The 6,804-nt window shown below is 50.5% G+C and overlaps 1 protein-coding gene across 2 annotated transcripts in view; it reads right to left on the bottom strand.

Annotated features, from left to right (window-relative positions):
- Positions 1 to 6,107: 6,107 nt before the first annotated feature.
- The window catches only part of PXMP4 (peroxisomal membrane protein 4), a 16,594-nt gene continuing 15,897 nt past the window's right edge, over positions 6,108 to 6,804 (bottom strand). For both annotated transcript variants that reach the window (XM_045295360.1, XM_004697931.2), the window contains exon 5: positions 6,108 to 6,158. The gene's annotated coding sequence lies outside the window, so the exon portion shown is untranslated. The remainder of the gene's footprint in view (positions 6,159 to 6,804) is intronic.

Raw genomic sequence — 6,804 nt, 5'->3', positions numbered from 1 at the left:
CCCCCACCCCCCGCTCCCCAACAGCACTGAATTACGCAAGCAGAAGTTGCGGAGCTGGAGAAGGATTTGTTGTGTATCTTTCGGTCACCATCAGCATAAAAAGAGATACAAATGACGAGGACCAAGAATATGTTCTAGAATCGAATGTGGTGATTATTGTACAACTCTTCTTGACACAATGGAATGATTGAATTGGATGCCATGTGGATGAAGTGCTAATAAAACTGTTAAAAAATTAAAAAAGAGGAAAACTCGACCCCTCACCCAGCAAACCAGCAGATGGGCCCAGCCCTGTCTCTCTGGTTTCATCTGGAGGCTCCAAGAGCCAGAACCCCTGCACTGGGCCCCAGCGGTGCTGGCCTGCGTCCCAGGCTGCGCTCCCTCACCCCCTCCAAGAGGTCTTTGCACTTCCCAAATCCTGGCCCCGGCCCACTTATATCTCTTTACAGGGCTCTCTCATTATTCAGGTCTCAGCTCAAGTTTGCTCCACAGGGGGCCCTTCCCTGGAAAATAATCAACCCCAGGGGGCTGCACACAGCTCCTCGCCACAGAAAGGTCAGCTCTCTGCTCCCAAAGGCCATTGCCTGGAAAGCCTGCAGCGCGATTCTTCCAAGCACACACGGGGTCACCATCAGTCAGAATGTCCTCGTCCCCAAGTGGTTGGGTTTGGCTTAGACCCTGCCCTGTTTCAAATCGTCCCACTATTGCACAACGCTGTCTCGGCCACTTCACAGTGCCTGCCACAAACTGGTGTCAGCTGGTCGCTGGTCACTTGTTCATAGCTGGACCCCAGCCTCCACCATCACCTGGCCATTCGACGAAAAGTATTATTTCTCATGTTCCAGAAGGCATAGCTACTGTGTGGTCAGGCCGGGAAGGTCACTCTCCAGCAAGGGTTCTGTATCTGGGATCCATGGTTCATGGGTCCTAAGCCCTGCCACCCCCATAAGAATGCTCAAGAGTTCTATTGGGCTTGGACAGAAACAAAATGACATCGTTGCTTTCATCAGCACCTAACTGGAACGGAGCATCTCCATGCATCTCGAATGTAGGATACAAAGCTAAAGTCTCCTCCGGACAGCCCCTGGGACGTGGTGGGCAGTAGAAACCGCGGTGACCCAGGTCTGTCTCACAGCTGCCGGCACGTAGTTTGTGCGCTTTGAGATTGCGGTAGCTACGGGATGAGTGTTACTGAGTCTGTTACTGACTCGTTATTTAAAAAAAAAAAAAATCACTTTCTTGGGGGTTCTTATAACAATCCATACATACATCAATTGTATCAAGCACATTTGTACATAGGTTGGCATCATCCTTTTCAAAACATTTTCCATTTGAGCCCTTGGTATCAGCTCCTAATTTTTCCTCCCTCCCTCATGAACCCTTAATAAATTATAAATGATTATTTTTCATCTCTTACACCATCTGCTGTCTCCCTTCACACACACTTCTGTTGTTCATCACCTTCGATCATTGTGATTGGTTCCCTTTCTATCCCCACCTTCTCCCTACCCTCCTGGTATCACTACTCTCATTACTGTTCCTGAGGGGTTTATCTGTCCTGGATTCCCTGTGTTTCGAGCTCTTCTCTGTACCAGTGTCCATGCTCTGGTCTAGCTGGATTTGTAAGGTAGAATTGGGGTCATGATGGGAGGTGGGGGAGGAAGCATTAAAGAACTAGAGGAAAGTTGAATCTTTCATCGGTGCTATACTGCATCCTGACTGGCTCATCTCTCCCTTGTTACTCTTCTGTAAGGGGTTGTCCAATTGTCTACAGATGGGCTTTAGGTCCCCACTCTGCACTCCCCCTCATTCACACTGATATAATTGTTTTGAATCTTCTGATGCCTGGTTCCTGATCCCATCGGCACCTCATGATCACACAGGCTGGTGTGCTTTTTCTATGTGGGCTTTGTTGCTTCCCAGCTAGATGGCCGCTTGTTTATCTTCAAGCCTTTAAGACCCCAGATGATATTATCTTTTATTTTTATTTATTTATGTATACACTATATCTTTTAATAGCTTTCTTTACCACATTTGCTTATGTGCCCATTTTGTCTTCAGGATTGTGTCAGGAAGGTGAGCATCACAGAATGCCAGGTTGTTAGAACCAAATGTTCTTGTGTTGAGGGAGTACTTGAGCAGAGGCCCAATGTCCATTTGTTGCCTTAATACTTAACATGGAAATATATGTACATAGATCTATGGCCCATTGTTATATACATATTTACATATGTATGTGCCTGTATTTATACCTCTATAAATGACTGACTCGTTATTGACCATGTTAAAAATAATGTACTGAATCACACATTTTTTAATATTTTGGTCACTCTTTTTAATATCATTGGTCGCTTTTGTAATTACATGCATTTCTTTACAGGTTTTATTTATTTTTTTCTTTACAAGTTTTAAAAACCGCATTCTTGGAAGCATCTATAAACTGATGCCAAAAAAGTCCCTAACCCAGAGAAAGAGGGAGGAGGAAGGAAGAGGGGGGAGAGAAAAGGAGGGAGGAGAGAGGGGGAATATGGAAAAGGAGAGATAGAGAGAGAGAGAATTTTTTAAAAGCTGGCATTGATTTGGCCTCTGGCCTGAGAGGCCAGGAACATCAGTGAGAACAAGGTGCCCAACAGAGAGCCTGGGTCCTGTGTTTCAGTTTGGCCCGGTTTCAGTCCAGTTTAGGATGTGACTCATGACATCTCTCCCGGCTTTGAGCACCTGGTCCTGGAGGCGGCTCCCCCTCTGTGGGTGTGGCCTGCAGGTCAGTCAGGTGAACCCCCCAGGAGGCCCTGGGCCGAAAATGAACGCCCTCTCACCAGGAAGCTCTTCCAGGCTCTCTCCGTGAATCTGGAACAAGCCAAGGCGAGATGAAATTCATGGCTTTTTATAAACCCTTTCTCATTCGCTCTGGCAGGCACCCCCTGGGAAGCCACAGGCTGTGGGGGACAGTGGTTCATTTCAGGGAAGAAAGCAACACTGTGTTCTGCTGCTTTGGGAAGGTGTGGGTTTTATAAGCGATTCGCTCCAGACTCCTAATGCACTCCCGAGAGTGGGCAGCCAATAATGTGGCCAAGAAATGCCTGTCCCCGGGAGCCTTTCTGGAGCCTTCCAGGCAGAGGGGCCGGGCTGTGAGCATCACAGGAGGCAGCTTCTTGGCTTCTCAGCCTGTGAATCATCGCTCTCACATGGGCTCACTTAACAAGCTCTAATTTGGGAGAACCACAGATCCCCAAGCCCCAACCTACGGCTTCCCCAGTCCATCCCCACTCACGGCCACCCTGCAGGACAGAGCGGAAGACCCGTCGGGGCTTCAAGGCTGTGCCTCATCGAGAAAGCAGATGTCTTTCCCTTGGGGCTCCACCGTCTGATGTTCCACATCTGCCACAAGGCTCAGAAGGGCCAATGTTGGGTTTCTAGCCACAAGCTTGATGGTTCAAACCAACAAGTCGCCTCGGAAACCGTATAGAGCAACGGTTCTCAACCTGTGGGTCGAGGATATTTTCACAGAGGTCGCCAGATTCATCACAGTAACAAAATGAGTGATGAAGCAGCAACGAAAATAATGTTATGGTTTGGGGGTCACCACCACAGGAGGACTGTATAAAAGGGTTGTGGCATTAGGAAGGTTAAGAATCACTGCTCTAGAGCAGGGGTCCTCAAACTTTTTAAACAGGGGGCCAGTTCACTGTCCCTCAGACCCGTTGGAGGGCTGGACTATAGTTTAAAAAGAAACTATCAACAAATTCCTATGCACACTGCACATATTTTATTTTGAGGTAAAAAACAAATGGGACAAAAACACTCGGCGGGCCATATGTGGCCCGCGGGCCGTAGTTTGAGGACGCCTGCTCTAGAGGGTCACCAGGAGTTGGACTCATTGGACGGCAGCAGGTTGGAGGCCGTAAGGCTCAGGGCGTCTGGGCTGCTTCATTGCCACAAGGATGCCAGGAAGGTCCTGCCGGAGGGTGGGGAGGCACAGGGGATGGGAAGTACCGCAATGGCTCCATGATCCTTCACAGGCTGGAGGGGACCCAACACAACAAGGACAAAGGACAGGACTGCCCAGTCGTCTCCCAACAGGCAGGGATGAGAGCCTGTGCATATGGACCCTCAGAAGCCCGCACCAGGATGCACCCCTGCGAGCTCCCGGGTAGGGCAGAGCAAGGCTTACCAGTGTGGGTAAGCAAGGTCGCACCGGTGTGGGTTTTGCATTATGAGCGTGGCAGCTTGCTTTCTGAATAGTTGTCTTAAGTCGTAACAGGAATGGCGCAGGTGCTTCATAAATGCACCGTCTTATTTCAGGGACGGCTTTTTATGGGTTGCCTACGACCCTCGGGTGGTTCTCCTGGTACAGAGAAGGGGTAATAGAGACTCAGCTAGGAGGAAGCCAAGCGGGGCTCCCCCCAGGTCTGCTGGAAGCCAGAGCCATGTCCTCAGCGAGGGCCCCACTGCTTTCCTCCCTGGCGTGGGCACTTGGAGGCAGCAGATGCTCTGGCAGGATTCAGAGAGCTGCCATCTGTGAGGGAAGCCTATTCTTAGAGAGCAGAGACAGTCGGTGGGGGAGCCAGCAGCTCCCAGCGCAGTTGGGGGCGTGTGTGTGAAGCAGCAGTCTGAAGGGCAGGCTAAGAGCAGCGTGTCCTCTGTGCACGGGGCCATGTTTCCTTCTATAGGAGGGCCAATCGATGGCAGTGCATTTGGGTTTGGTTTACATTAGAAGGACCAGACCCTGGAGGAGGAGTCCATGCTTGGTAAGGTGGAGGGTTGGTCCCAAAAAGATGGCCTGGCACCGTGGTTGCAAAAACAGGCTCCGACAGAACCAGGAGGCTTGTGAGGATGGCAACAGGAGCCGGCCCGTGCCACCTTCTGCTGTACACAGGATCAGAACAGGCTCCACCACACAGACAGCGGCATGTGTGAAAGAACAGCGAATGTTTGGGGTGCTCACTTATAGGCACAGTCTCATTGACTCCCCAAGACTACCCCACAGATCTTATGGCACAGGATGGCTGTCACATGACCAAGAAAACAGGACCAGGGCTTTAGCTCAGGCCACCTGGCACCAAACCTATGTCCCTAGCCACCATAGTCGGCTGCCTCAGGTGAGCTCCCCCTCCCCCCCAGCAGACCCAAAGATAAGGATTCGGGTGCAGGTGGTTTATCTGGGCAGCAGAACCTGGAAGCCCTGTGTGGGTCATGAGGAAGTGAGACAGGGCAGGGGGCGTTATCAAGCAAGAGACCACCTTGGGCCCCTGGTGCTCACTTGTCCTGGGAACAGTGTAGAATGTGTACTGCCTAGTTCCCCCACCCAAGAGGTGAGGGGTAGGACATGGGGAGATTCCCACCCTCCCACCTCCCCCACCCCCGTGAATCACCGATTCAAAGCTGCTACCAGGATGTCAATGTCCTAGCATGCCTCTCACCCCCACCCCAAATGTCACAAGTGCAAGAGAGAGCCCACAGGCCAAGGGATGCAGGTGTATCAGTTGTGCAAATGGCTGTGTAGAAATATTCTCATGCAGGACAGCAGGGAGGGTATGCACAGCAATGTGGTAATAGCCAACCCATCTCACTTCAAGGGCAGAGTCCTGGTGGCATAATAGTTACAAGTTGGGCTGTTAATGGCAAGGTCAACGGTTCAAGACTGCCAGCTACTCTATGGAAGAAAGGTGAGGCTTTCTATTCCCATAAAGACTTACAGTCTCAGAAATCCACAGGGGCAGTTCTGCAAGGTGGCCCCGACTTTATGACCTTGAGTTTGGGGTTTGTCACCTCAAGATCTTGTTTAGCTTCCAGTGGCTGAATTAAAGGACCGCCAAGACACCTACGCCAAGCTTGCGGCATCACGTTGTGGCTGAGGACACTGGTTTTATATTTTAATTTTAATCTTTTTTTTTTTTTTGAGAATAGCGGTTCTCTACAATCCACCTTCATTAACTGTGACTCCATCGCCTCATCTGTCACGGAGGATAAAGCTATTTGGGCCATGTCACTGTCTGCTGACAGAGCCAGGGCCCTGGAGCAGCAGCAGCAGCAGCAGCAGCAGCAGCATCATTGCTGGGACCCTGATACAAGTGTAGACTCCCAGGCCCCACCCCAGAGTCATGGGCTCAGAATCTTCATTTTAATAAGATCCCCAGCGATTCGTGTGTACATTTCTTCTGAAATATAAAAAGAGACACTGTTGGGTCAAGTACAAGGATGGATGCAACCCTACTAGACCGAGGGCCGCACATTGGTGGCTCCGGGACCAATTGTGCTAGGGACCCACTTGATTTGTCCAGGCGTGGCTGTAGCAGAGCAGACCCAGTTTACCAGGTCCCCACCACCCCCTAATACATCGTGCCCACAATATGTTTACTGATGACACTTGCCAGACCCCTACAGTCCATTAAGGTGGTCACCCGACACCCCCATCCACACCCACACTCCTGGCCCTGATCCTGTACCAGCAAATATTTGCATAGCACAGCTTAGGGTTTCCAAATTTAAATAAGGCACTTAAAACAGATGTGGGTCACTTCCTTCCTTGACTATCTTTACAGCTACATGACCTTAAGCAAGTGACCTCCCCTCCTCCAATCCTGTTTCCACATCTATAAAACCAGGATCAAAACACACACCAGCAAGATCATCATGTGGAGTAGAAATGAAAAGTGCAAAGCTCCCAACAGGAAGTCACCCCTCACTCCCGGAGGGTGGTCACGGGTGCAGTGTTCGTGTCAACACAGAACTGGACCTCAAGGTTAACGTCGTTTTACAGGCAACGGAGGCTCTGAGATGAAGGCCCGCCCCCCAGGCAGCATT

Source organism: Echinops telfairi, unplaced genomic scaffold, assembly GCF_000313985.2.
Source record: "Echinops telfairi isolate 266 unplaced genomic scaffold, ASM31398v2 ScPeMD7_5592;HRSCAF=6446, whole genome shotgun sequence".
Classification (NCBI taxonomy): domain Eukaryota; kingdom Metazoa; phylum Chordata; class Mammalia; order Afrosoricida; family Tenrecidae; genus Echinops; species Echinops telfairi.
Note: the sequence above shows the minus strand (reverse complement) of the source record. Positions and strands in the feature narration are given on the sequence as shown.